Consider the following 21463-nt stretch of genomic DNA (forward strand, 5'->3'; position numbering starts at 1 on the left):
ATAAGACAAATCCATCATTAATTAGAGCCTTAAGGTAAGTCTTCATGTCTCCCCATACAAAATTACCTTGAGGAGAAAGTTATAGCAATATGCAAACATATCTCCTTATCTAAAGGCCAGTGAAACAAATATTAATGATCAGAAATTACAAAACCCCTGCAAAAAGGCAGACAGCTATTAGCCATAAGCCAACATTGTCTTGAGTGGTATATGGATAGGACACTCTGAAAGAGTCAGTAAACAGTGAACACATGGTGCCAAGTACTTGGGAAAAAGTAAAAAATAAACACACATGTATTTACCTGCATTTCATTTATATTGGATTTAAATACCATATGTTACTTTGCTCAGAGAGAGGCTGTTTGTTAGTTGTATGCTTATGCTTGTTATTCTTTATTTTTATTCTCTTTTTAATCTTTTACGTGCCATTACATGTGATGCTACTAAATGGAATTCAACATCTGAGTTAAGTAGCAGAAGAGTGGGATTGAGCTCGTCCAGCATCCTTCCTTTGTACTGTACTTACTTTAAATTCTGTTTCCTATTGTAATCTCACTTGGAATGTGATACCACAGCTCTTCTTGCCCCTGAATCAATCAGGTTGATTTCCATGTCAGTCTAGTGACTAAGACAGTCTCACAGGCATCTTAAGCAGGTTTGTAAAGGATAGCAATTCCAAAGAGCTCAGAGCTATAAATTAACACAAAGCTCCAGTCAGCTTCAGTCCTTGAAATGCTAATGGGGAGACATGTTCATGGAAACAGACCTTAGTGTCAGAGTGCATACATCATATAGAAAGCAAAAACAAATGTGGAGACAGGTCACTAGGTAGCTTTTATTTGGATGTATCTACATCTTGCTCTCGGTGAGCAGATTTTAAGGGGATTTTAAAAGACGGAATTTGAGCCAAGCAGTCCATTTATAGCTCTGGACAAGGCAGTCATCCCATTTCTCTGTCTATATTCTTTTGAAGAGAAAATAAATTAGACAGTTTGGAAGAAAATCAGCTCATCTTTTCATCTTTCCTTGAGCCAAAAGTCTAGCAATTATCCAAGCCCACTTAACTAGTTTCAATCATTTTTCCAACATCAATATATATACATTATCTCATTGAAGATCTTTTCAAAGTACAAGAATAAAGATTAAGCATACCCATCCCAAAATATACCCAAAGCACTGGATCCACAGGTATTTCACTGAGGCTACTTTTGTAACCCACTCATTTTCCCTAAAAAGGACTTTAACTCACCAATTATTACTCACAAATCAAGGTAGAAACGACAGTAAATTTTATCTTTAATCTTGCTGCCCCACCATGTCTTAACACTCTCATCCTGCTTAAGATTCATTCATGAGGATATATGAATGTTTTTTATGTGATTAGGTGTGTGTGTGTGTGTGTGTGTGTGTGTGTGTGTGTGTACTTATATATGTTGGTTTAACATTTTATGCATTGACTCTCAGCATTTCTCAGTTCACTGGTTGCAACACCGTTGGCAACTGTCATCCCTCAAAATATTTACATTATGACTCATAACTGATGTAGAAAAATTATAGGAACAAAAAATATGGCTGGCACCACAACATGAGAAACTGTATTAAAGGCTCTCACCATTACAAAGGTTGAGAACCACTGCCCTGGGAGATACTGAGCCATTTATAGAATACTGATTCTTTATTTCACAGATTTACAAAAAGAATATCATTTAGTCATCACTGTGAAAGGACTGCTTACATGTAACAGAAAATTGCCTCCAGAATTCTGTTAATTCTGTGGCTTTTGTCACAATGTTTACATGCGCACACAGTGATCGTTCCCTGACTTTTGTGTAGAAACATCTCTAGAGTCTGTTGTTAAATGCTCTATCCAAATTTATCTTAAGCCCCTCAACAAACTAAAAACGTAAAACATATTTATTCTATGCTACAACTGAAGAAATAAGTCTTATAAATAAGTGCTAATGGAATCCTCTATAGCAATTAATCCATGTCCAAGTCGGAATGGGTTCATATTACCCATTTAGTCTTGTCTTTCTTTGGCAGTTAGAAGTTTTCAGAGAGAAATAGTTGGAGCTTCTAAATATATTTATTTGATTGAAAATGTACAAAAGGAAAGTATAAAAATTCTTGAATTCTTTAAAAGTTTGGATGGTATCATATTTCAGGGGAAGGTAGTGACAGCAGCCTTAGGCAGGCCTGCTTACAGTGCCTGTCTCTCTTTTACAAAAAAAGCAAGGAAATCTAACTTGAGAGTAGAGGCCAGAAAAGATAAGATCCACAGTCCTAAAAACTGGTGGCTGAAAAGATAAGGGAAGAATATATAAAGTTTTGAGGATTGTATTGGTATATTGAACACTATAAATGTATAAACTTGGTATAGGGAGGAGTTTACAACAATAAGAGAGGAGAAGAGTAAAAGAGATATAAAACCAGAAAATTACGCATATTCTCATCTGCCTGTACGGGAGATAATGAAAATGATCTGTAGTTCAAAGAGAAACTAGAAGCATTGTAATATGATGAAACATTTAGAGTTGGACTCTTTTTTGTAACTTGATAAGTGGGATATTTAGAGAAAAATAAAACCATCTATTTTATATTCAAAGAGATAAGTGTTTGTATTTTTTGTGCATAAGTCAAAAAGTTGTTTAATAAATAGGACAGTTGTATGCAATCTTGATTTCATACCAAAATTATCTGGAGTATTTCTGAAAACACAGTATTGGATACTCCTTCTAGAATCAGTGGTATCTAGACGGTACTGTGTAGAGCCTACAAGTATGCATTTTAACATGTCTGAAGACGATGTTCATCATGCTGACCTCAAACGGATAATTCCAAACCACCGAAAATGCCTTATCGCTTTTAATTACTTTAAAATGTGTTTCTTGTCAAATCTCTAGGCTCTACAACTGCAGGATCAGTATTATATGTAAGATCCAATCTCTGTATATCATATCATATTTGACCTTTCATTATAAAATGCATAGAATTTGTAGGTTGAAATTTTAACTTACAAGCTTCCAGGGGCATGTTATGCCAGGAGCACAGATGCACTTCATTTTTTCTTTCCACAATGTCATAATTTCTTGAATAACAGAAAACTTATATAGAGAGAAGTTTCAAAGACAGCAGTTTAATATATTATCCCATTCTGACAACCCTGATATAGACAAAGATAGGTACTTTTATTTCCTTATCAATTAATAACAATTCAACAGCACATCATACAGTACACATTAAATATGTGTGCAAGTGTTTCTTTATCGAAAGAATGTTAGTTAATGAGGCTCAGCTGAGTTCAAGAATTTTTAAAAGACTGATAGAAATGAGTATAGGCTCTGTCTTGCTAGGAGAAGGAAATAAAATCAGCTCCAAGAACAAAGCCATTTTTATAGATATCATTGTGGAGATGAATGATGTAGACAGTTTTAGGAACAACATGTGGAAAATCGCTCCATGTCTAAAAGCAATCTAATAGGCCTTGTCAATGCACCCAATCCAAACTGAAGCTCAAGAACAGTCAAAACTTCCTATCACTTTGTCCTTCAAACACACACCAATTATCAGACAATATAATTGTAGGGATCATTGTCCTCGTGCTTGCTGTATGTCCATTATTTTGTAAGGTATGTGTACTGATCTATACTTTATCCTTGTGAAATAAACTACACATTTTTGATCTGGTTTCCTTGGTATGATTTACAATATCAATGATTCCCTATAGTCTCAAATCATCCAAGTAGATTTATAGGTTATTACATTTTTGACTATAAGAACCAGTCATTTTTGAGTCTGCACTTCTTTGATGGGCCTCCACAGATGGTCCCCAAAGTGTGAAACAGACTGAAAAACATTAACACAATGGAGGATAATCTAAGAGCAGGAACTAGCCTTATCACATCCTATCTAAGAGCTTAAGTTAGAAGTTCTTAACTTTAATAGACACAAACTCTTCTGATACATTACATGAAGTTGCGCCTTTAATTTTAGATGAATCAAAGAAAATTATTCTGAATCTATCAATTAGTTGATTAGTTTCAACTATGTTTCCCTCTGTTCCCAATGCAACAGAGTTCTGAAGTGGTTTTGACATTGGTATTTATGGATTGAAGATTTAAATGAATTAATTTGGAATATAAAATGATTTAAAGTTAGCAAACTGATTATTTTTGGTCTCTTGCTTTCCATAACCCGCTCACATTTCAAATATGAACAAGAAGAATTTGCTGGACTCCACCATTTTAACATTACACTTTTCAGTATTTAAGAACTATAAGAAGATAAATTCCTTTTCTTTGTGCCACATAGGTTGTGATGTCCTGTTATAACAACAGAAAATAGGCTATACCTGTAATCTTCTTAAAATATAGTTATGAAAGCAACACACAAAAAGTGGACACACACACAGTTACTGTGAAGACATTGGTGTAATATCACATAATATCATCATCTGTTTCATCCTCTTAAAATTGGCCACAAAAGCCATAGGAAATGTGCCTCGTATTACTAAGAGAACAAGAGGAATGAGATTGGGTAAGAACTGATATATTTCCTTCCAAGAAAGCAAACTATTATTTTGAAATATAATGTAGACTCTTAAAAATAAAACAGGAACATAACATTTCAAGGTTTTTAAGAAAAACATAAAGTTTACAATATTCATTTTCATTTTCTAAAAATGATATGGGAAAATACTGTTTGCCTGGGAAATACTTCAAATCATGTCAACCATTATTTTGAACATGACTGAAAAAAATCTCAAAAATAAAACTGTCCAGATATTAAAAAGATAATTTGAAAATTGAAAAATGTATATTCATTGAAATAATACCTATTATAATAACTTAATTTTCCCAGATAACTGCTGCCAATTCAAGAAACTACAGAGAGTTCACTCTATAGTTTTGTAGAAAAGCAAGAGAAGCATCAAAAAGCCAACTAGCTCCAGTCATTTTATTCTTTTAAATAATTTATCAATGTGTACTTAGAGAGAGAGAGAGAGAGAGAGAGAGAGAAAGGGCAAATGATTGTGTGGTTTTTGGAACACTCTAATTCAAACTTGGTTAAATGCTTAATTTGTTTAAAAATTCATTGACATTATGTTAAATCTGTATTTAAATATACTTTATGCCAAGGAATGTCATTTCATTCCCCAGAGTTCCATGTGGCAACATACTGACTGTGTAGGAGACAAGAATCTTGTATTGGGCTCAAATTCTAAATCACTTAGAGACCTATGTAAGGTCAAATTCCTATTTACTTTTATCATTTTCTGATTTTTAATTAAAGTTGACATAAAGGATTGACATTTCAATATTACTAGTTAAGCTGATATTGAAAATTTAAATTATGTGTGATCACTATGATTAAGATCATGTTGAATTAATTGTTTCTATGTAAACTATAGAACAAGTTTGGTTTCTGTTTATTTATATGATGTTTATAAGTGCAAAGATAAAACTATGTGCAAACAATTTACATATTGGTGCTAAAAAACCTCATAGATTAAATACATTTGTTATTTTCATACACACAAAATTACAATACACAGTTTATCAGTATGAATATAAGCATTAAAGTTGAATGTTTAAAATAAAAAAATTAATAATGTCCTACCTATAATTATAGTTTGAAAAATTCTTTGAAATATTTTTATATTTATATACTTGCTTATCTAGCTTCTATCTATCATCTATCTATCTATCTATCTATATATCTATATATCTATCTATCTAAATACATATGCATTTGTGTGTGTTTGTGTGTATGTGTGTGTGTGTGTGTGTGTGTGCATGCTTGTGCATGTGTGCCACATGATATAAGTAGATGTTAGAGGGTGACTAATGACAGTAAAATTTTTCTAACTCAGACCATCAAGTCTGGTCGCATTCTTATTCAGTGTGTCACCTGACCATCTCTTCTTCCTTAATACTCAAATATGAAAATAGAGTAGCCCTCAAACAGTAAATGTGTGAAATTGTATTACATATCACTCAGCAAATAAAAAAATGCAAGTACATTTAACAACTCAAGTCAAACATTACTTTTTAATGCAATTTTTGGGAAAGGAAACAATGATTGAGCTCAATATCACAGCTTTCAAGAAAAAGAGAACTAATAAAAATCTACAAAGTAAATACATGATGTGAATACTAACAATGTTGCTTCAAGTAGATTGTTTTCTTTAACAAATCTTATATCATTTTTTGTAGTAGTGGTGATGGATCATTGCTGGAAACAATAAACTATTCAATAATGTAAAACATTTAAATTTAAATCAAGTGATTTTTGTATGTAGAGTAACAGGAAAAAGACATGTTTAATTTAGAGTTGTACAAACATAATTTGACCATATTACCATATATGAACAATCAAAATTGACAAGAAAAATAGTTTATGAACATGAAAAAATATATATTACTATTGACATATTTGATATATATGAAGTATTTATTTGATAATATATATATATGTATATATCTCAAATCAATAAAGAAACTTCCATCTATCATCAAACTTTCTGGTAAAATAATGAACCCTATTCACACTAAGCTTAGAGTGCTTACTATTAACATTGATTTTTAAAATTATTATCGACTATACAATGCACTGAGAATGTTGGCAAGTGGATAAAAACATATAGATTTGAAAGTGGTGTCTGTCAAGATTCAAGTTCTGAAATAGTAGTGTTAATTAATGAAATATAGATTTGTGTGTTATTATAAATTACAAATGGGATGTCAGAGGGTATAAGATTACCATATGAGGAACATGTGAATTTCTTTTGATTCACAAACTAGAGTAGGCATGTCTTACTTCATGTGGTTTCTCACAAACTTGGAAAGAACAGGAAAGGAAACAAGTACCTTGCATATGCTTTTACCAGATAAATTATCAGCTATAAGTTGAACCCAAGATGTTGTATTATCATGGATTAATATAGGAATATGGTCTCCACTCCATCACTGAGTCATCATTCTACCTGTATTGAACTTGTGCTTCTTGAAGAAAGTGACTAACAGAATATGTCTACCAAGAGCAGTTATTAATTCAAGATAATGAAGACGCAGAACTTCTACTATATGATCTCACCATTTCAATAGTAATCAAAACCTTAATTGTCAGGAAAAATTGGGGCAAAATGCAGAATGAGACATATCTTTCACTCTGGGATGTTTTTACAGTAAACTATACCTTATAATTTGCACCACTTTCTAACAAATTATCTTATTATAAATCCGTCAAAGGACTGATCCATTGGTTAGGTCAGAGACCTCATGACCCAATCACCTCTCAAACATTGAATCTAACATTTTGACTTCTCAGACTTCAATACATGATCCTTTGGGGGAAGCACCTCGAAACAAGTTCCTCCACCCAAGTTCATGAGTTTCTATGTAGTTGAACAGGATGTAGATCGCTCCTGAGAGACACAGTCAGAATACAGCAAACACCTAGACGAATGCCGTCGTTAAACCACTGAACTGAGAACTGGACCCCCGTTGAAGGAATCAGAGAAAGGACTGAAAGAGCTTGAAGGGGCTTGAGACCCCATATGTACAACAATGCCAAGCAACCAGAGCTTCCAGGGACTAAGCCACTATCCAAAGACTATACATGGACTGACCCTGGGCTCCAACCTCATAGGTAGCAATGAATAGCCTAGTAAGAGCACCAGTGGAAGGGGAAGCCCTGGGTCCTGCTAAGACTGAACCCCCAGTGAACGTGATTGTTCGGGGGAGGGCAGTAATGGGGGGAGGATGGGGAGGGGAACACCAATAGGGAAGGGGAGGGGAAGGGGTTAGGGGGATGTTGGCCCGGAAACCGGGAAAGGGAATAACAATCGAAATGTAAATAAGAAATACCCAAGTTAATAAAGACGAAAAAAAATTTAATAGTTTATATAGATTGTCAACCTGGCAGGATGTAGCATCATCTTCTAAAAACAAATATCTGGGTATGTATATGAGGGACTTTTATAAAAAATGAAGTTAATTAGAATGGTAATATCCATCCTAAAATTGATCTGTACAATCATAGGCTGACCTTGAATATAAAATCCTCCAGCCCACTTCTTCCCAGAGCCCAATAAATAAGTGCACATCTCCATTCCTGGTAATAATTTGCTATCAGAAAAATTTAATTTTTGGAAGAATTTTAAATTACCAAGTATAATTTAATTAATATTAACCAAGAAGATTCAGGTGAGTAAAAATTAAATCTAAGTAACAAAAGATGTAAGAAAAGATTGGTGAAACCCTTCATCGCTCATCAGATAGTAAAATTTCTGAGGAGTAAGGGAAATGACTATAAATTAAGTACGTTTATGCTCTGAATTCACAATCTTTCTGTATGGCCAGGTAATGTATAGATAATATAAGATTTTTTAGGCATCACTTACTAAATAGTTTTATTTTTTTGTCTTCCATATTGGTATTTCATTGAGAGATCCCATTTTACAGTATAAAAATTGTGAGGGACTGTAATCCTCTGGTGGATATTTACCTTAAACATGGCAATGTAAACACTGAGCAGTAAGACCGCCCACTTTCCACTAGTGTCTTAGACTCAGCAGACATGAAGTGTGAATATTCCACTCAATTAAAACTAAATGTCATTTAACCAAGTTTGAAATTAGTGAGAGCTATGATATTTGTCAACCAATAAAGAAAACCCAAAACATATTCTTATGTAGGTCTTTAATATTCAGTATTCACCAAAAGAGTTTGTAGAATCTGGTAAATCATTTAGTATGAAAGATGAAGAAAAATGAAATAACTCCAAATAAGAACAAAACATTAAATGTGGGAACTCAGAAACAAAATGCATTTTAAATGGAATGCCTCCATTAATATATCCATTAAATTTATGAAAATATTTCAGAAAAATAGAATGAAAAATTTATTTATCAGATAAAGATAAAGAACTGGAAAGATATCAGAATATATAATTTTTAAGTGGAGAGAGTTTTTAAAAAGTGTAAAATGGGATGTAGAAGGGAAGAACATATTAAAGGAAGAAAATAACAACACTTGCCCTATTTGAGAGGAACTGAGAGTGTACCTTGCAATCAACACGACCCTCAAAGAATAAAATTCTGAAACCTATTATCATCTGTATTGAAATTCACAAAGATAAAAGCTCCCAGAGAATGAAAAATGGCTTAGTATTTGTATTTAATCGGACTGATAAAAAATAACAGCACAAATATACAGTTAGAATACGATTGACCAAAGTGCTACTGCATCTTATTATGCATGCAGGTAAGAAATGAAATAGATTTTAAGAATGTTAACGTTAATGTTCTTTAAAACAAGTTAGAGTTATTTTATGATATATTATTCAAACATTAAAACTTAACCTCCCAAATACCACCACTTTGCAACAGAGGAATTCTGGCTCTGTACCTTTGGTCATAAAGCTATCAAATGATAGCATCACTCTAAACAATGCTAGTGAAAGAAAAGAGCAAAGCAGAAAATGATAACTTTTTTATTTTTTAGGATATTCACACTATAGACCTCAGAGATCAGCCTGCATCTGCCTCGTGAGCAGTTGGATTAAAGTCTTGTACCCATCATTGCCCTGCTTCAGTTTTAACTCTATTGAATGCACACTGATTTCTTGTCACAATAAAGTAGTAAAATAATGGCCCTAGGCATATATTTTGTTAAAAATAAAATAAACCATCATTAAATTAGATTAACCAAAATATTTAAAGAATCATAAAATTTAAAAGACATCGAAAGCTCGAGCTAGACCTTAGTAGAGAGAGTTTTTGCTGACCAGGCACAGTAACTGTAGTACTGCACTAGGGATTTGGAATCTGAAGGATCAAAAGGTGAAGGTCATTCCTAGATTACTGCCTGTACCTGAGTTTCATTCATCAGAATAATTGCGTCTACCTTTACTCATTTATCTGTGAGTTTCATATTTCATTTTCAGCAAATGAATATTTTCCACGTATTGCAGTTTCATTATCGATGTACCATGTGCTGAACATCTTGGCCATTTCATTTCATGCCTACTGTGAATAGAGCAGCACTGAACATGGACCAGCATTTATGTCTACCATAGTACATAGGGTCCTATGCCTTTATATTTAAGTAGTTAATCCTGATCGTAAAGGTGATCTATTTCTAGATTTTAAATTTTATTTATTTTATTATTTTATGTGTTTTATTATTTTATGTTTTGTCACAATCCTTTGCATGAGCAACTAACCCTAATAACAACTAAGGCAATTCTCCAGCTCCTATTTCCAGATTTCTTTGAGATATCTTAACATTTATTTGAATAGTGGGAGCATTATTTGATGCTGCCAGCAATGGTGGATATATATTCCTCTTCTGAACATATAGGTGAATATTTCTCATCTTTTTTCTTTTTGTTAATCTTTGCCTTTCTGATTGGAATAACACAAAATCTTAGATATTTTTTAATTACATTTTACTGATACCTGGAAATGGTAAAGTTTTTTTTTTCTGTAATGAAGAAAGACTTCAAATGAAGGGATTGGGACACCAATGTGGTCCCTTTTTGCTAAGCTTTGTAACATTTTTACCTTAAATTTTATTCATACTTTTTTAAATAAAATTTTGTAACACACTCAGAATGTTGTGTCATATTACATACATTTCTCCAAGGCAATAGATTATCTCTGATTCTCATATAAAATTGGAGATATTAACTGAAGCAGATATCTACAGAAGAATGAGGAAGAAGAAGAATACAATGAAGTAAAAAAAAAAAAGATTATAAAGGACTGAAGCCCTGAGGGCTAACAGAAAGAATGGAAACCGGTGACCTCAGGAGGAAGGATGTTGGGATGACCCTCCAGAATGTACTAGAAACCTGGGAGGTAAGAGAATCTCAGGACTCAAAGGGGGTGACCCTAGATGAAATGCCCTACAGTGGGGAGAGGGAACTTGTTGAGCCCACGTCCAGCAGAAAGACAGGACATCAAGTGAGGGATGGGGTTGTTATCTCTGTAAACTCTGACCCATAATTCTTCCCTTCTGAAAGAAATGCAGGGATGGAAATGGAGAAGAACCTAAGAAAAAGAAGGTCCAGTGACAGGCCCAAAGTGGGATCCAGCTCCAGAGGAGGCCCCAAGACCTGACTCCATTACTGAACTTATGGGGCACTCACAAAAAGGGACCTATCATGATGTTCTCCAAAAGGCCCAACAAGCAGCTGAAAGACTCAAATGCAGATGTTCAAGCAATGAACAGAAGCTACTGCCCCTTTTGTTGAACTTGGGAAAAGCTGGAGGAAGCTAAGGAGGAGGACAACCCTGTAGGAGGACCAGCAGTCTCAATTAACCTGGACCCCCGAGATCTCTTAGACACCGGATCACCAACCAGGCAGCATACACCAGCTGATCTGAGGCCCCCAACACATAGACAGCAGAGGACTCCTGGGTGTGAGTTCCGTCAGAAAAGACGCATCTAACCCTCAAGAAACTGGAGGCCCCAGTAAGTTTTGAGGTCTGATGGGATGGGTAGGTGGTAACATCCTCTTGGAGACTGGGGAGGGGGAGGTAAGGGGAAGAGTGAGAAGGAGGTATGAAATAGGGAACAGTGGGGGGGGGATGACCAGGAGAGGAATAAAATCAGGAGTGTAAAACTAATAAATAATAATAATAAATAACCTCAAAGGCAAGCTGTCTAGTATCTGTGCTTGCTCACTGAGGTCTCCATACCTTGGACACTCTGCATATAGGACATAGGACTTTATTGTTATTAGCATTTTTAATATGCTTATTCATTTTATTTCATCTTGGGAGTAGCCATTTAATTGCTTGATATTTTGTATATAAAATATTTTTTCATGCATTCTCATATATTTATGTGTAGTGATAATTTTTGTGCAGTATGTCAATATTATCTTTGCATTATTAATCTGGAGTATAAACATAAATAAATAAAATTATAAAAATATGAGTATAAAGCAACCTCAATGAAGTTTTTTTTCCTTAAATTTTTCCTTTTGTATTGGATATTTTATGTATTTACATTTCAAATGCTATCCCCTTTACTACCTCTCCCATCCCCCTTCATCCCTTCCCCCTACTTGTATGAAGATGGTCCCCCACCACCCATCTACTCTTGCCTCCCCACTATGGTATTTCCCTTCAATGGAGCATTAAGCCTTCTCAGCACCAAGGGCCTCTCCTCCCAACGAGAAGGAGTCATGGGTCCATCCATGTGTACTCTTTGGTTGGTGGTTTAGTCCCTGGAAAGTCTGGGGATTATGGTTGGTTGATAATGTCGTTCTTCCTATGGGGTTACAAACCCCTACAACTCCTTCAGTCCTTTCTCTCACTCCTCAACTAGGGACTCTGTGTTAAGTTCAATGATTGGCTGTGAGCATCCACCTCTGTATTTGTCAGGCTCCAGGAGATAGCTATATCAGGAAACTTTCAATGGAAACAAAATTATACATTGCACATGGAGTCTATCGCATCATATCAATAGTTTGTCAACTGCTTCTGCATTTAAGCAAGAATCATATACACGTGATTATGAACACATTTGTTCCAATGTCCTCTTAAAGCCTATGTGGCACATAAACGATAGCAGAGAAATCAGGTAAGTTAGGTATATTTACCATTCTTATGTAAATATACCTAACTTTCTCCCTGATACCCATCCTTCATTGACAAACTATAAATTTGATAGCCAGAGCTCAAGTAATCTGTGTTATAGGAAGCTGAAGAGAAAGCCAAGAAAATTGCAGAAATCTCAGCCATGACTCTTGAGTCACTGATATAATCGTATTCTTTTAATTGTCTGCAGAAAAGTAACACCATGATTATTTAAGCAAGAAGTGAACAAGTTTTCTGATTCTCACAGACAAATGTAATCATCCACTTCACCAACTGCCACGGCTCTCCATGAAGTCTCCACCTAGCTGCTAGAAAAACATTTCTAACACAATGATTCTCTCAGCTGGGGAGGAAAACAGTCCAGATGCCAAGAACAATTTAAGATGTGCCATCTCCCACAAATATTTGAAAATTCAGTCATTTCCATCTTTCCATGGATGTTCCTAGGGCAGTATGTGAAAAATGTTCCTGAATTTGGTCTCTCTATTTCCACCCACTCTAGGAATCTGGCAACACTGTCAGCAAGCTCCACTCTAAAATAAGATGCATTGTAAGTTTCAGGCACTGTAAACTTTGTAAGGCTACAGATAAAACTCAGTGGTAGATCCCTTCCAGAGCCACATGCTCAGGCGCATGCCACACACACAGGCACACACACTAGCACACACGCTTGCACACATGCATAGACATGTATACAGGCACACATGTACCCACATGGACTAATACACAGGGGGAGGAACAATATTTTGTAATAGAGGGATTACATGAGGAAGTTTTTCAAACTCTAACTCTATCCATATCTCACAAAGAAACTCTAAACATAATCTTTTTATATCCAGAATAAAGCATAAATGCAAGACATTCTTAAGTGATATAGGATGGATTGAAAGTCTCTTGAGAGGCTTTGCCAAATCCCTACATATACAGATGAGAATGCTTCTAACTAACCATCAGACTTAGTACAGGGACTCCAATGGAGGAGTTAGAGAAAGGACTGAAGTAGCTGAAGGGGTTTCAACCCCATAGAAAGAGCAGTAGCATCAACCAACCAGAATTTCCAGAACTCCCAGGGACTAACCCACCAACCAAAGAACACATATGGGAGGACCATGGCTCCAGCCAGATATGTAGGAGAGGATGACATTGTCTGGCATCAATAGAAGAAGCCCTTGGTCCTGTGAAGGCTCATTTTCCCAGGATAGGGGAATGCCAGGGTGTTGACTTGAGAGTGGGTGGGTAGGAGTGGGAGCACGGCCATAGAATCACAGATAGGGATTGAGGAGAATGGGAGAGGGAGAAAAGGAGATAACATTTTAAATGTAAATACTTGAAATACCCAATAAAAAGGTTGTTAATTAGTAAAAATGAGCCTGTGTAAGATTCTGTGTAAATGAATGTCCAAAAAATAAAAAACAAAAAACAAAGAAAGAATGAAGCTCTCAGAGTAAATTAAATTTTGTAGAAGTTTTTGTAAATATAGTCCTTTAAAGTATAATCTTAGTTTCTGTGTGTTTTCATGGCATACATGAAAGTGCTTATCCATTTGTGTGTGTGTGTGTGTGTGTGTGTGTGTGTGTGTGTATGTGTGTGTGTGTGTGTGTGTGCTTATATCACTTGGTAGTTTGAGAAATAATGATGCAGAAGTTAATGCTGAAAATAAAAACTGTACGGCCCTGAAAACAAAATATTTGCAATTGCTTTATATAGTTTTTACATTTTTAAATATTTGGGTTAAAATCATTATAAATTTGCACACAAGTATACTTCAAATATGCAAATTGTTATAACCCGTTTATCTCTCAAGTTGCTTTGGCCAGTGTTTTTGTCAGAATAGCAACAGAAAGCAAGCAGTGGCCATGATTGAGAACTTAGTGTCTGAAGCAGTTGTAGCTGTGCCTTGAAGCATTACCTTCTATCAAATAGTCTACAGTTCGATTTTTATGTCTTTGTCATCAAAATACATATTTTAACACTCATTTTCTAGGAGTAACTCACTTTTTAATTGGTGCATTAAAATGTTTAATTTTATATGTATAAATGTTTGCCTGCATGTATGTCTGTATGCCACATGAATGTTTTGTGCCCACAGAGGTCAGATGAGGATATCTGATACACTAGAAGTAGAATTACAGCCTGATGTGAGTTACCATGTGGATATTGGGAATTGAACCTGGGAAGAGTAGCCCGTACTCATAACTGCTGAGCCACCTCCAGGATTCTAATGAGAAAGTTGCGTATGCATTTAACTTTAACATTGAAATATGATCATATCCCTTCTTTTCTTCTCTTTCTTTCCTCTAATCCCTACCAGGTTACCACCTTCCAATATAACCAGTTGGAGGGCTCATCCATGGGAGAGGTAATGCTTCTTAGTAGCCATCTCTATTTTTTTTTCTAGGAGTGGGGCCCTTTGTGGTTTTTCCATTCTTTGTTAGCATATCAGTTGATACTGTCACTGTCACTGTTTAGGGCATGTTTCTATAGCCATATTGTTGATATGTGCAGCTTTTCAGTCATTCCTAAGAGAAACAATCTTACAGCAGACTTCCTTTTGCAATCTTTCCTCCCTATTCCATGGTGTTTCCTGAGCCTTGGGTGCAGGCAAAGTGTTCTGTAGGATCTGTTGCAGATGGATTCCCTAGGATCTGTTGATCTCTGCAGTTGTAGTATTCTGTAATGATCTCTGCTGTAAAGAGAAGCTTCTTTGATGGTGTGCATTTTAGTTAGGATTTCTGTTGATGTGAACAAAACACCATGACCAAAAACAACTTGGGGAGTGAAGGGTTTATTTTATCTTTTATAAAAATGTGTTTATTTTCATTTGTATAGTTTATGTATTTACGTTTCAAATGTTATGCCCTTTCCAAACTCTCCTTGCTTCTTTTTTTAAAAATTTGGATGTTGTTATTGGATATTGTTTATTTATATTTCAAATGTTATCCCATGCCTGGTTTACTGTTAATAAACCCCCTATATGATTCCCCCTCCCTCTTCTTATATACCTAGCCACACACCCCTTCCTGGCTACCTGCCCTGATATTTCCCTACACTGGGGAGTCCAGTCTTGGCAGGACCAACGGCTTCTCCTCCCATTGGTGCCCAAGAGGCCACCCTCTGCTACATATGCAGCTGTAGCCAGGGGTTTGTTTGTGTGTTCTCTTTGGATGTTGATTTAATTACTGAGGGGTCTGGTTGGTTGGCATTGCTGTTCTTATGGGGTTGCAAAATACTTCAGCTACTTCAATCCTTTTTATAACTCCTCCAATGGGGACCCTGTTTTCAGTTCAATGGTCAGCTGCAAGCATACGTCCCTGTATTTTCCATGCTCTGGCAGAGCCTCTCAGGAGACAGCTGTATCAGGTCCCTGTCAGTATGCACTTCTTGGCATCCCCATTAGTGTCTGGGTTTTGTGACTGTATGTATATGAGCTGGATCCTCAGGTGGGGCAGTCTCTGAATGGCCAGTCCTTCAGGCTCTGCTCCAAACTTTGACTCCTTATTTCCTACTATGAATATTTTTGTTCCCCCTTCTAAGAAGGACTGAAGCATCTGTACTTTGGTCATCCTACTTCTTGAGCTTGATGTGGTCTATAGATTGTATCATGGGTAATCCAAGCTTTTGGACTAATCAACACTTACCAGTGAATGTATACCATGTATGTCTTTTGTTATTCGATTACCTCAATCAGAAAGATATATTCTAGTTCCATACATTTGCCTATGAATTTCATGAAGTCATTGTTTTTAATAGCTGAGTAGTACTCTATAATTATAAATAAGGCTGCTAGAACATAGTGGAGGAGGTGTCCTTCTTACACTTTGGAGCATATTTTAGGTATGTGCCCAGGAGAGGTATATCTGTGTCCTCAGGTAGTACAATGTCCAATTTTCTGAGAAACCTCCAGACTGATTTTCTGAGTGGATGCAATCCCACCAACAATGGCAGAATGTTCTTCTTTCTACATATCCTCACCAGCATCTGTTGTTACCTGAAATTGTGGTCTTAGCCACACTGTTTGGTGTGAGGTGGAATCTCAGGGTTGTTTTGAATCACATTCTTCCCCTATGACTAAAGATGTTGAGTATTTCTTTAGGTACTCCTCAGCCATTTGATATTCCTCAGCTGAGAAGTCTTTGTTTATCTCTGTACCCCATTTTTAATAGGCTTATTTGGCTCTCTGGAGTTTGACTTTGTGAGTTCTTTGTATATTTTGGATATTAGCCCTCTATGGGATATAACATTGATAAAGATCTTTTCCCAATCTGTTGGTTGTTGTTCTGTCCTAGTGAGAGTGTCCTTTGCCTTACGGAAGTGTTGCAATTTTAAAAATTCCTTTTTGTTGATTCTTGACCTTTGAGCATAAGCCCTTGGTGTTCTGTTCAAGAATTTTTTCCCAGTACCCATGTGTTCCAGGTACATCCCCAGTTTTTCTTCTATTAGTTTGAGGGTATCTGGTTTTATGTCACGGTGTTTTCCTTGACCACTTGGACTTGAACTTTGTACAGGGCAATAAGAATGGACCAATTTGCATTCTTCAACATGCTATCTTCTAGTTGAACAAGTGCCATTTGTCGAAAATGGGGGTACTGAATTTTGTCAAATGATTTCTCTGTATTTAATGAAATGATCATATGTTGTTTTTTCCCTTGTGTTAATTTACATACTGGATTAGATTGATGGATTTCCCTATATTGAACCATCCTTGCATCCCTGAGATGAAGCCTACTTGATTATGGTGAATGATCATTTTGATGTGCTCTTGGAATTGGTTTGTGAGAATTTTATTGAGTATATTTGCATCTATACTCATAAGAAAAATTGGTCTGAAGTTCTCTTTCTCTGTAGGTTCTTTGTTTTAGGTATAAGCATAATTGTGGCTTCTAAGAACAAATTGAGTAGTTTTCCTTCTGTTTCTATTTTGTGCTGTAGTTTGGACAGTATAGTTATTAGCTCTTCTTTGAAGGTCTGATAGAATTCTGTACTAAACCCATCTGATCCTTGGCTTTTTTTTGGTTGGGAGACTTTTAATGGCTACTTCAATTTCTTTAGGGGTTCTAGGACTGTTAAGATGGTTTATCTGATCCTGATTGGTAGCTGTTATCTATCTAGAAAATATTCCATTTCATCCATATTTTCTAGTTTTGTTGAGTATAGGCTTTGGTACTAGCACCTGATAATATTTTTTAATTTCCTCAGTTTCTGTTGTTATATCTCACTTTACATTTCTGATTTTGTTCATTTGGATACTGTCTCTCTTCCCTCTGGTTAGTCTGGCTAAAGTTTATCTATCTTGTTGATGTTCTCAAAGAACCAGATCCTTATTTTGTTGATTCTTTTTATAGTTCTATTTGTTTCTACTTGTTTGATTTCAGCTCTGAGTTTATTTCCTGCCTTCTAAACTTCTTAGGTCTACATTCTTCTTTTTGTTCTAGAGCTTTTAGGTATGCTTTCAAGTTGTTAAATCCACAAATTACTTTTCCAGTGTGTTGGGGTATCCAGGATTTATAGTGGTGGGAAAACTGGGTTCTGATGATGCTAAGTAGTCTTGTTTCTGTTACTTAGGTTCTTGTGCTTGCCTCTTGCCAACTGTACATATATGGCATTAGTTGGTCTTGCTGTCTCTTACTAGAGTTTTTGCCTCCTGTGGTCCTGTGATCCTGTGATCTTAGGAGTGAGAATGCTCTTGGGAGACCAGCTCTCTCTGGACAGGTTTTGGGGCCAGAGTGCTGTGTGTCAGCCTTAGCTCTGGGAACAGATAGAGACCAGCAAGATCCTGTTACAGACTGCCTTGTAGTTCCTGTGTCCTATGTGCTCCTGGAGCATACCTCTTAGGACAGTTATTGGAGCCAAAGTACAAACTCACCTGTGGGCTTAGGAGTGAGAGCACTGTCTTCCCTCTTTCCGCCTATGGTCTCTGAGACATAGATGCAGGGACTGTGACATAAATGCATCCATGAGAACTGGGCTCCCCAAGATTTGGTGATTCTGCATTGTTCTCATTTTTAGTTTTCTGTAATTGTCTCTATTTGCTGTAAAGAAAAGCTCTTTTAATGAAGTGTAGTATCTATCAGTGGATATGTTAGAATTTAGAATTTAGTTAAAAGCATGCTCATCTAGCAAAGTAGCATATAAATTTCTGATGTCTATGACAATGCTGGCCCCAGAAACTTGGCTAGATTTTTACCATCAGAAATGATTTCTTTTCTTGTATGTGGATATTCAGTCCAGTTAGACAGCTGCTGTTCACCACTGATATGTGTGTCATTTATTGCATTTTTATGAATACCTTGCCATGCCACAGGTCACAGTTATGTAAGACTGTTTAATTGCTTCTTTCCCTTGGTAGTTTGTACACTGCTTTCTGAAATGACAGAAGATATATTGAAGAAGGAAGGCTTTCAGGTTAGATAAAGTTTAAATTGTCTGAGTTCTATGTCATAAGTACACAACTCTTTCATTGATTAGATTCACATCTGGAAGGGTCTAGAGTAAAAATGACTAAGGCCAGTCATGCAAAGAAAGTGAGGCAGGGAGAGGAAAAGAGGAATCCAGGTACAGCACCCAAGAGAGCTTAAGTCCATAAGTGGTCAACATAACCAAAATGGCTGGTCAAATTATATAAGGAAGAGTACCTAGGGAAAGAACATCCAATCCTCTGGGCTGTAGAGTTTACAGTAGGGTTGTGGTATGCCAGCCAGGAGGATCCTGTAGCAAGGTGGAACTGAGGGATGATGGGAGAACCTAGTAGCCAGTGCCTGGATGTTAATAGACACCTCAGCTTTTAATACCAAGTTTGAGCTAACATTATCTTCAGAATGTAGTCATGGTAGACAGTGTGTCATTTTGCTGAAAGACATAAAAATAGAAATTAACTAATATTAGCTGTTGTTTACTGTTTGATAGAAAGTACAAAATGTCATCAATGTAAAACATTAATATGATAGCTCATCCTAAGGAAGGTGACCAAGTTCCATGTTAACAAAATACTAGCATAAGACCAGAGTGCGAAAATACATACAGAACAAAGTGATGGCTTTGTCAACTAAGAGTAACTGCTTATAGTCATTTAGTTCTTACTTTTAAAATCGTTTGAATATTCAGTTATTTTATTTGTCTGTGTGTGCACATGATATCCTGGTGAAAGCCAAAAAATAATTTGTATGAACCAGAGGTAGTGAGTGGCTACCACAAAATGATGTATTTAGGCCTCAGCAGGACACATGTGAACTAACATGGATATGCTTGTTTGCACAAGCCTACCAAGGACCAAGCCAGCCGAAGTCTCAACATAGGGACTTGTGATGTTTCCCTTCTAGGTTAGGGAATGTTGGAAATTGGTGACTAATATAGCAGGAAGAACCAGTATATTCAGTCATAAAGTTTCATGCTACGATTGATGTCTCTATGCCCATACAAAATCAGGCTGTGCTAAGTGAGACTACTGGATTTTTTTAAAAAGGAAAAGTTCTGGCCTCAGTGAAAGAACATGTACCTAACCCTCATGAGACCTGAGACCCCAAGGAGTGAGAAAGTCCTGTAGGGTGAGCAGTTGTGGTGACATCCTCTTGGAAATGAGGGAGGAGGTATGGGATAAGGAACTGTTGGAGGGTATACCAGGATGGGGATAACTACTGGACTGTAAAGAAGGAGGAGGAGAAGGAGGAGGAGGAGGAAGAGGAGAAGGAGGAGGAGAACAAGGATGAGGAGGAGGAGGAGGAGGAGGAGGAGGAGGAGGAGGAGGAGGAGGAGGAGGAGGAGGAGGAGAAGAAGAAGAAGAAGAAGAAGAAGAAGAAGAAGAAGAAGAAGAAGAAGAAGAAGAAGAAGAAGAAGAAGAGAAAAAAGAAAAAGTTCATAAAGTTGACAGGGAAAAGTGGTGTGATAATAAAGAAGGACTTAGGGGATACAAATTGAGTATGGATTTGGTCAAAATGTGTGTGTGTCCATACCTAAATATAATAAGAGCAATATACACCAAACCAGTAGCTAACATCAAAATAAATGTAAAGAAACTTGAAGCAATCCTACTAAAATCAGGGACTAGACAAGGTTGCCCACTCTCCCACTACTTATTCAATGTAGTTCTCCAAGTCCTAGCCAGAGCAATCAGACAAGGAAAGAAGGACTAAGGGATGCAAATTGGAAAGGATGAAGTCAAAATATCATGGTTTGCAGATGATATGGTAGTATACATAAGTGACCCCAAAAGTTCCACCAGAGAACTACTAAGCCTGATAAACAACCTCAGCAAAGTGGCTGGATACAAAGTTAACCCAAACAAATCAGTAGCCTTCCTCTACTCAAAGGACAAATAGGTTGTGAAAGAAATTAGGGAAAAGACACCCTTCAAAATAGTCCCAAATAATATAAAATATCTCAGTGTGACTTTACCCAAGCAAGTGATAGATCTGTATGACAAAAACTTCAAGTCTCTGAAGAAAGAAATTGAGGAAGATCTCAGAAGATGGAAAGATCTCCCATGCTCATGGATTGGCAGGATTAATATAGTAAAAATGGCCATTTTACCAAAAGCGATCTACAGATTCAATGCAATCCCCATCAAAATACCAATCCAATTCTTCAAAGAGTTAGACAGAACAATTTGCAAATTCATCTGGAATAACAAAAAACCCAGGATAGCTAAAACTATCTTCAACAATAAAAGGACTTCAGGGGGAATCACTATCCCTGAACTCAAGCAGTATTACAGAGCAATAGTGATAAAAACTGCATGGTATTGGTACAGAGACAGACAGATAGACCAATGGAATAGAATTGAAGACCCAGAAATGAACCCACACACATATGGGCACTTGATTTTTGACAAAGGGGCCAAAACCATCCAATGGAAAA

The sequence above is a fragment of the Rattus norvegicus genome, chromosome 2 (assembly GCF_021556685.1).
Source record: "Rattus norvegicus strain SHRSP/BbbUtx chromosome 2, alternate assembly SHRSP_T2T, whole genome shotgun sequence".
NCBI lineage: Eukaryota > Metazoa > Chordata > Mammalia > Rodentia > Muridae > Rattus > Rattus norvegicus.